Consider the following 10,625-nt stretch of genomic DNA (forward strand, 5'->3'; position numbering starts at 1 on the left):
ACTTAGGCCTTATGTTTGGATGCAGGTTTAGTCTTGTTTTTGGGGTTTGGCAGGGGTTGTAGTACATTAAAGTTGGAGGATAACAGAAGGGGGAAAATAATGAACTCAAGGTTAGTTCCAAGTACACTGAACTTTGCTCTTCTTCCCTAATCTGCCTATTTACTTTTTAGTGTTTTCAAGTAGCTGGTAAATGCAATTTGTCCAGGCTTTATAATTGTGTTCAGCTCTCTTAACTCTGTCTGAAAGACAGAATAGAGGCAGCTCATTCCATGTTACCCTGAACTGGGACCACCCTTGAATTTTATATGTATATATATGATTTTTTTTCTAATAAAGTTCTTCATTATTACTATTATCCTCCCAATAGGGGCTTTAATGCACTTTAATTACCCAATAACTCCTTCCCAATCTTATTTATTCTTCTTGAATGTTAGCTTAACTCAATAAGATTATTTAAACACATCAATTAGTAATTTTACATTAAATTTACATTACTTAAATTACCTCATTTATTAATATCTATGCTCACCACTTCTTTTCATTCCATGCCTTCTTTCTGTAATTATATTCCTTCTTGCCAGAGTACTATCCAAGATAAAGCCAGATACAAGTTAAAAGTTTTATTCAATAATAGATTTTGAAATAGGAAGGAGGGTCCTGCATGAACTGATTTCAACTTCACCGAAAGAGAAGGCTGGAAACTATTTAAAGTTCAGGGTGTGTTATGGGAAAGGCGGGGAGAGGTAAGAAGAGCAGTTAGTCCATGTGGCTAATCCACCTGGATTTGTCAATTGGCACTTATCCAGAGGAGAAAGAAGTTCTAGCATGTTCTAGCATGCTTGCTGACTGAGCTCAGGAACTCACAGCTCATGGCAAATCCTACCTTTTTATTCTCTAACTATTCTAATAAAAAAAATGTATCTGGTAAAAAAAAAGTACATTCTGAAAAGATCCTTATCATTTTACTAATATCAAGTATATTTGTATATAATAATGTCTATTAGTGTTTTGATGATTTAACAAAGCACTCATCTTCAATCAAATTAAGAACTTCTGTTTATCAAAATCACCACTGAGAAGGGAAGCCACAGACTAAGAATATATATGTGCAGTAGGTATAAACAACAAAGATGTTATATCCAGAATATGTTTAAAAAATTTTTTTAACGTTTATTTATTATTGAGAGACAGAGAGAGACAGAGCATGAGCAGGGGAGGGGCAGAGACAGAAAGGGGGAGACACAGAATCCGTAGCAGGCTCCAGGCTCCAAGCTATCAGCACAGAGCCCGATGTGGGGCTCGAACCCACAAACCGCGAGATCATGACCTGAGCTGAAGTTGGACACTTAACCGACTGAGCCACCCAGGCACCTCCAGGATATTTTTGTTTAAACATTTATAAATCAAAAGACAAACACCCCATTTTTTTAAAACAGGGCAAAGATTTGAACACTTTCCAAAAGAGGATATCCAAATGGCCAATCAGTGTATGAAAAAGCTTACATGGCCTTATCCATGTCTGAGTTCTAAATGTTGCAAACACAACTCACTTTTCATGGTTTTGACCAACAAATTTATTTTTCCATCCTAGACATCTCCTCTGATATCTTTACCCATAGATTAGACTTACTCGCTGGATGTTCACATAGGCAACTCAAAATAAAAATTGTTCAAAGGTGGGGAACCTGGTTGGTTCAGTTGCTGGAGCATGAGACTCTGGATCTCAGTGTTGTGGGCTCAAGTCCCATGTTGGGTGTAGAGATTACTTAAAATTTTTTTTAAATGTACAAAGGTTAATTCATTATCCTCACACAATTCATTTCTCAAATTTTCCCCATAACTCTAAATGGTACTTCCTTCTATTTACCTGCTCCTGCAAGAAATCCAAGAGTAACCTGCTGGTTCATGGTTCACCTTTTACATGCATTCTCCTCTTCATCTTTAATAATAGAGTACTACATCATGTTTTATTTGTGTGTGAATTAGTTTTTCTATCTATAATATAATGAACACTGACACAAGAACTACATATTTCTAACAATTTACATATGTGTATTGTACCCTGTCCCGAAATTCTGCACTGTCCTGTCCCCACACCAAATACCAATTTTTATCAACGAAACGTCTATAAAAATTACCTTAAAGTGGTTTTGGTTTTCCCTGATTAATAAAGTAATTAGGGATAACTTCATATATTTACAGGCTAAAAACTTTTCCTCTTTTCAGAATTACATGTGTCATGTCTTTTGCCCTTTTTCGACTGGAAAATATGTTTGAATACTTCTGAATCTGTAAAAGTTCTTTATCCTTTGTTTTAATCCCTGTCAGTAATATATATTACAATGGTTATTTTGTAGCTTGTGACTTGTTTTTTTCACTTCTTAAAGGCATATTCAGAGGACTACATTTAATTTTAATGAGGGATCTGAGACCTGTCTAGACCAGGCTCATTTTTATTTCCACATATTTGGAATTCAAAAAACTCTGTGTGGACTGGGTCAGGGAAGTTGTTTGGGACCCATTGAAAACTGGTATGACATTGTGGGCAGTGGCAGAGGTCAGATACTTAAGAGGGAAGTTATTTAGCAGAGGGAAGATGACAGCAGGTCCTGGTTAGCTTAAATGGAGAGCACTGTGAGAGACATCTCTTCTAGACATCACATCTTGGTTCTCTGGATGACCAAAAGAGCAGAGAGCTCAGTACTGTTACACATTCCATAGCAAGAGGTTCTGGAGACATTTGGGAAGGAGCTGTCTGAAGTAGAAAAAATGAGGCAATGAGAAGACTTTTGGCCAAAAAATCTGAGAGCAATGTAGTTGTAGTCCTATCTCTTCATTGGACTTCAGCCCCGCTCTAGATTGATGCTTCCAGTTTTTGTGATCTTCAAATGCCTCCTTCCCTCTTTCACTCCACTCACCACACTCCTATCAAAGCCAAACTATCCCTTAAATTTCCCCTGCTAGAAAGAGTATGACAGTAAACCTTGAAATTTACTTTATTCATTTACCTGTAAAATCACTTCAGTTCCTGTCTCACATGGGATGGAGGCAGACAACAAGGTAATTAAATATGAGCTCAGTGTGATGGCTATTTGGAACTTGAAAAGAAACAGGCTAAATACTGAGTTGGGAAAGAGATGGAGAGAAGTGATATTCTTTTTATAAATCTTATAGAGACCTTGTTATATAAATGTGAATACTTGAATATGCTAATATTCAATGAGACATAAGTTGGTAGATAAAAGAACAAAAAAAGTGAAATGAATTTATTCCAGAGGACCCATGAGGTGCAAAGTATAAACAAGACCTGACTGGGGGCACCTGGATGGCTCAGTCAGTTAAGCATGTGACTTCTGCACAGATTATGATCTCACAGTTTGTGAGTTTGAGCCCCATGTGGGTCTCTGCGCTGACAGCTCAGAGCCTGAAGCCTGCTTGGGATTCTGTGTCTCCCCCTCTCTCTGCCCTTCCCCCACTTGTTCTCTCTTTCTCTCTCTCTCTCTCAAAAATAAACATTTTTTAAAAAGCCATGATTAGAGAAAAAGGGATAAAAAGGATGAACCAAAGAAGAAACAGAAAAAGAATCTAAGAAAAAGAATCTAAGAAAATCATTAGTTTGGTCTGGGAAGACAGGTGTTTGGAACCACACATATCTGTCATCCTGGAGTGGAGAACTGCCATGAGACTGGAGCCTGTGTCCATCATTTTGGGCCTCAATTCAAGGGAGTAATATAGTCAAAACAGGCAAGTCAGACTAGGTTTTCGAGGTGAGGCCTCTCCCAAATCTTGATAAAACCCCCAGGTATGGGGCCATGGGACTCTGTTCTGCAGTTTCAGAAACTCAACTTTCTTCATTCATCCACAAGTAAGGAGTCTGAGGAGTCAACAACTCAAACCCAGAAGAGACTATGTAAATCAAAATCCCAATACCTGACAATTCACCCAGCTGTCAGTAGAGGGCACCCCTGCCCAAGAAAGACCAAATTCAGAGAAGAAACTTGCTCAACAAACCAAGAATCAAGTTAGTTGAGTTATGGGTAAACTTCGTTTTCTTTCCTTTATCTTTTCTTTTCTTTTCTTTTTTTCTTTTCTTTTCTTTTCTTTTCTTTTCTTTTCTTTTCTTTTCTTTTCTTTTCAGATCTAGAAGAGTTTATTTTGGAGGAGTGTATTATTTTCTATTTATTTTTCTATATTTTACAAGACCTATACTATGAGTATATATTACTTATATGAACAGGAAAAAAGGTTATTTGAAAATAAAATTCATTCATCAACTTTCTGTCAACTGGTACAGAAAATTATATGTATTTGTCATATGACAAATATTAATTGTCCTATCATCTATATGAGACTTCTTGGTACTTTGTCTTTCAACTTCTCTGGGTTTGAGAATTTTCATAATAAAACTTTGGGGAATATCTTGAATATAAAATTGAGAAAAGTTTTGGGAGAAAAAAAGATTCACATCGATTAATTCAAAGATCACTTCTATCTAAATAGTAGAACCAGTCTCTTAGATAATGATACTCTCACTCCTAGTATTGATGAATAAATGCTTTAAAAATCTTATTCTCAAAGCATTTGTTTAAACATTCCCTTCTGATTACATAAAATCTTCTAACATTTCAATGACAGAACATAGTACCTAAACATACTGGGTAATATTGTCACTTGACAAATTACCCCAAAACTTAGCATCATAAAAAAACCATTTGATTTTTGATATTTGTGGGTCATCAATTCAGGAAGGGTTGACAGGGTAGTTGTCAATTTGGGTGTCCCATGTAGTTACACTCAGATGCTGGCCAGAGCTGCAGACACCTAAAGGCTCCCAGCTGGGTATGTAAGATAGCTCACTCACATGGCTGTGCCTCTCTGGCAAGGCAGTTTCAGGGTCCATTAGACTTCTTACATGGCAGGTCTACATAGCTTGTGGCTCCAAGCTTGAGCAGTCCAGCAAACCAGGTAGAAGCTGCATCCCTTTTCATGATCTGACCTCATTCGTGCTGCATGGCTTTATGGGGGCCCAGCTGACTGATCCAAAAGTGTGTTGCTCCTAGTATTTTCCTCTGGGAAGGCATTGAGGGCTTGAGTGAGGCCTGATCACCACTTACCTACTCCATTTGGGGCTGAGGGGCTTCTCTTTTTTTCTAAATAGGAACTTTGAAAAATAAGCAAACACTATCTTCAAGAAGGGGTGTTTGACAGGTTTTGCTGTATTGCTTGTGCCCAGAGAAGGCTGACCCATCTTACATGGTAAGAGAAGTTTTAGGGGTGCCTGGGTGGCTCAGTCAGATAAGCGTCTGATTCTTGGTTTCGGCTCAGATCATGATCTCATAGTTCATGGGATCATGCCCTGCATTGGGCTCTGTGTTGACAGCACGGAGCTTGCTTGGGATTCTCTCTCTCTCTCTCTCTCTCTCTCTCTCTCTCTCTCTCTCTCTCCCCCCCCCTACTTGCACTCTAAATAAATAAATAAATAAATAAATAAATAAATAAATAAATAAGTTTTAGCTGAACATATGGCTGCCACTCTGTTTCCTTAGTCTCTCCTGAAATTTGGGGAACAAGAGCAAGTTCTTGTGAGTGGGAGATGAGGGAAGGTCTTATACACAGATTCTGGGTTTCATTCTAAAAAAAAAAAAAGGAGGCTTGTCTTCTTCTCTTTTCCTCCTTCCTGACTGGAGCCAGAGCACCATCTTTGGGAGCTGGGAATCACGTGTTGAAGATAGTAGGATGACAAATGAAAGACAGTCTCTGGTGGGTGCGGACATGCTGTAGTAGCCCAGAAACACCACTTGGATTTTTGAGCAGGTAAGAAATAGACCATCTTATTTAGGCCATGATCATGTTGGGTCTTTTTCCAGCTGCCAGACTAATACCCTATCAGATAAAGGTCCTCTACTTTTAATACAGGTGTACAGTGCATCTCTAGAGACACACAGATCCTTGAGTACATGGCTTAGGCAATGGTCACAAGAATGTAAATCCCTTCTCCTTCCCTTAGAAAGAAAGAGCGATAGGAATAATAACAGAGAATGGGGATCAGTCAGAAGGTACCAGGCCCCTTTTCCTGGAGGGTCTCCCACAACAGTGCAACCAGCAGGCAAAGGGTCCAGGAAGGATGTGAGGTATACACTCTCAAAACACTAAAGAAAATATCTGCTCCTTTGTCATTAAGCATTTCTGGGGTGAAGTGGCCTTTAAGAATTTCAGATGTCATGTGTGACCCTGGGAAAGCCTAGTCCCCTTAAGCACATTGGCCATGCTTCTCACAGAATCCACTAGGATTAGGGCCCTAGGAGTCTTAAACTCTGCTCCTCTCTGGGTCAAGGCTCCTAACGCACTCCTCAAAACCTCCCCATCATCCTGCCCTCTGAAATCCTCTCTGTCGCTGTCACAAGTTCATTCTTCCAGGCCTAGGGTGTGCCAGAAGCCCTGAAATTTCCCACAGAGTCACTGCCTTTACCCTTAGAGGAATTATAATTTGATTCTGCTGAATAGTTACTTTTTCCAGCAGACTGGTATGTCTGTGTGATCCAGTTCTGGCCAGGGAGCTGTAATCAGGCTGTTGCTGACTTCCAGGAACACTGCAACAAGAATCCACCTTTTGCCCTTCTTCTTTTCTCTTTCTTCCTGCCTAAAATGTAAGCATGATGGCCAGAGCTCGTGCAGTCAGAGTAACACCTAGGAGGGAAGCATCATGCTAAGGAGTGAGAGAGACAGAAGACACGGAAACTACCTTGCAGCCTTACACCACCTAGCTCTCACTTACATAAGGTACTGTGGTTAGACTTTTCTGCCGTAAGTAGCTAAATCAAGTTCAATATACTGTCTTATCATTTTAGAATAAAGAGCCAGATTTCAAATGAGCTGAAGGGACAGTGGAAGGGAGTAACAGCCTCAGGACCACCGAGGGCCCTTTGTCTCAACAGCTATGCCTGTATCACTCTGCTTCCTCCAGATGCATACAAAGGGGAACATAAGGTAGGATCAAAGATGAAACTGGGTAAAAGAGAGCACCAGAGATGGAGATTTCTCTAGGACTTGAACTGTTGCTTTCACACATATTAATCTTCACAATCAACCCAAAGGGAGGCACTACTGTCCTCACAGGAAGAGGCTCTGGCAGGACAGATGGCTGATCCAGAGTCCAACGTACAGGCAGTGAGCCAGCGCTGGGTCCAGCTTACATCCTTCACATGATAGGACCAAACCACCAAGCCACATCTTCCTGCCTCAAAACAAAAGATGTGGCACTCCTCTCCTCGCCTCTGCTCCAAGTATAAATTCTTTGTGACTTGCCCAGGTTGGACAGAGGGTAGATAGGAGGACAGATGGAGGTTCAAGGGCCCCACTGGAGGCAAACCACTGATCTCTACAGAAATCCTGCCAGGAACCCTGAAATCCATCATTTATAAAGATAATTAAGAAAAAGGGGAAATTATTAAAATTATGGTGAAGGTAAATATTTGACATGGCTATGATATAATATATAGGGTATATATGTGTTTAACTCATATAAAGCTAAATCAATATTTCTGTATTTCTATGTGTTTTATTGATCAATAAATGTTTTATTTATTTATTTATTTATTTATTTATTCACTTACTTATGCAAGAAAGAAACCTGATATGTATAATGTATAAACAGAGGTGAGGGGGAATGTGGAAGTGTGAATGTTTTTATTATCTGCTTTCTGATTTTTCTGAAATGAACATGTATTGTTTTTGTAATTAGAAAAAAAGTAAACTATACCTTTCATTTTAAAAGGGCGTTGTATCTGACATTAAATACAGACCCTTCCTACCCAGCCAGGGCCCCAGCCTCAGACCCTGCTCCCTCTCCTAAGTCCTCTACTGTGCCCTGGTCCCCATGTACCACCTCTAGCCTTTGCCCCTCAGCTCTGGCAGGATTCTGAACACACCTGCGTGGGTCAATTGAAAGCTCAGGGAGAGCATGGTCAGAGACCATCCATTTGTCCACACTGAAGGTGACTCACCCCACAAGTGATGACCCAGATGACCCAGGATGACCCAGGATGACCCAGAAAAGAGAGAAGGCTGTTAAAAGTAAACAACAGATCCCAAATGGAGTCAGTTGTGCTAATCCCATGACACCAAAGAGGGCTTAATACCAAACCTAACTGCAGTTTCAATCTTCCCCATGAATGTAATCTTAACCAGTATGGAATTTCCTGATCAGCACTGATGAGGTAATCTAAATAATAAGATCCTTTTGTTCCCCAAAGTGAGGTGACTTTGCCCCCTCAATTTTTTTTTTTTTTTTTTTTTTTTGGTTTATGACTTCCTTGTCCTGCCTTTAAAAACCTTCCCTTTCTATAGCCCTTTAAGAACTTTCTACTTGCTAGACAGGATGCTGCCTGATCATGAATCATTCAATAAGGCCAATTAGATCTTTATAATTTTCTTGAATATCTGTTATTTAACAAGAGCAAAGTCCAAGAGACTGATGGAGGGGAGACTCATGGAGAGAAGGCAGAAACAGCGGTTCTTGGTACCAGGAGCAGGAGGATGGCATGAAATGGAGGAAGGACTATCTATGGGTCACAGGCAGAGGCAGAAGTGCCAAGGCTAAGGCCAGTGGTGGCCTGGCCCAAGCAGCTGCTGGGCCCACATGCACACCGCATCCCTGTAAGGCCTTCTGTAGGCAGCTGAGACCCCAGATGCCACTCGGGCAGACCCTCCACCTGCACAGCCTGCATTGGCCATACCAGTAGGTCACTGGCTGTTTCAGGGAGGGCCTACCTGGCAGGGGAGCTGCAGTGAGCTAGGTGAACTTTTTGGAATTACCTTTAAATCTCTGAACTCAAGGTTAATCCTGAAACATTTAATACATGGTACTTTTATATTTGGTAACATCCCCAGGAAGATCATGGTTCTTTTTTTTTTTTTTAAGTGTATTTATTTATTTTGGGAAAGAAAGTAGGAGTAGGGGAGGAGCAGAGAAAGGGAGAGAGAATCCCAAGCAGACTTTTCGAGGTCAGTGCAGAGCTGGATGTGAGGCTCAAACTCATGAACTGTGAGATCATGACCTAAGCCGAACTCAGACGCTTAACAAGTTGAGCCACCCAGGTGCTCCAGAATCATAGTTCTTAATGGATAGCAGCCCTGCACACATGAACCACACCTGAAGATGACCAGAAGAGGAACAGGACCAGGGATCCCTGAAAGTTCTCCTTGCTTCAGGAGAAACCTGAGAAATCAGTCTGTATCTTTAAGACTGGCATCTCCTCTGCAATCTCTCCCAGAGGGCTGCCACTGCTCATGCTACCAGCCCAGGCAGATTGTGTGCTGCTTGCCAGGACGTCCAGTACCATCCACCACTCTGGGGCCTGAGGGAGGAGGCCAGAGTACAAAGGAACCTGAGAAGACATTCTTGGAGGAAGGCAGTAAAGGATATAAAAGGAACAGTCTAGTATTAGGTGATAGTTAACAGCACAGGCCCCAATCAAACCCACCACTCCATCCTGACCAGGTGGGTGATTTGGGGCAAGGGAATCTCTATGTGCCCATTTTGTCACCTCTAAAACAGGAGCAGTTCTTACCACCCACAATTGCTTTGAGGATTAAATGAGTTGATATTAATCACAGAGTGCTCAGAACAAGCCACCTGGTGAATAACTGTGTAATACATTTAGTGCTAAGAACATGGAGTTTGGCAGCCAATGTGTTGTGTCAGGCAGGATCCGGTGCTGCACTGGTCCTCTTTTCCTATCTGCAAATCACAGATAACGAGCATCTCCCTCCCAAAACAGAGTTAAGTAATCCATCTAGGAGCACATGGGAAGACAAAACTAGTTCTACAAACATCTGGAAGTTTAAAATGAATGTCTGACCCTGGTTCCCATAGCACACTCCACATTCCTAAGCCCAGGAAAAAGGAGGCCAGAGTTGCTTCCTTTGTGCCCAGGTGACCCCATTCACTCCACAGCTCACATGTGTAAAACTCCAGAATGGTATCTGTCAGCAAAGTCACCTACTCAGGGTTTTAAATCCACTAATGAATCATTAAAAAAAGTAAAAATAGTGAAGAACAGAAACTCTCAATGTATTACACATAAGTTTTAGGAAATGTTTATCAGTTACATGTATGTTGTAGGTGGCAGTAAAAGGCATTCTCACTGGGATCATGGTCAGGACTCTGAGTGCCACTGCCAGAGCTTACCTGGTATCAGCTCTGCATCCAGAGCTCAGGGCCAGGGCCAGGAGGATGCCCAGGAAATGCATGACCACCAGGGGGCACCCAGCACACAGCACCCACTCTGTCAGGGACTGCCAGGGTTCTCAGGCCAGGCTTTCAGGCTGACAGCAAGCTCAAGCCCACCAAAGGTTCACAGCCCAACTCCAGAGATTAGCAGCAAGGGAACTGTAGCCTCAGACCCTCTCCACCTCCATGCCTGGCCTTTCTTTCACACCCAACCCTCCCAGCTGTCATCTTCCGGTCATCTGCTTTCCTTCCTTTAGCTGATCCATTTCCTCTTGCCCAACCAGCCCTTTCCCTCAGTCCCTATTCTCCCTTCTTTTTCCTCCTTCCTTTTTCCTTTCTTTTTCCTCCTTCCTCTTTCCCTTCTTTTTCCTCCTTCCTCTAGCCATCACCTCTC

This window comes from Acinonyx jubatus, chromosome A1 (assembly GCF_027475565.1).
Source record: "Acinonyx jubatus isolate Ajub_Pintada_27869175 chromosome A1, VMU_Ajub_asm_v1.0, whole genome shotgun sequence".
In the NCBI taxonomy this organism is placed as follows: Eukaryota; Metazoa; Chordata; class Mammalia; order Carnivora; family Felidae; genus Acinonyx; species Acinonyx jubatus.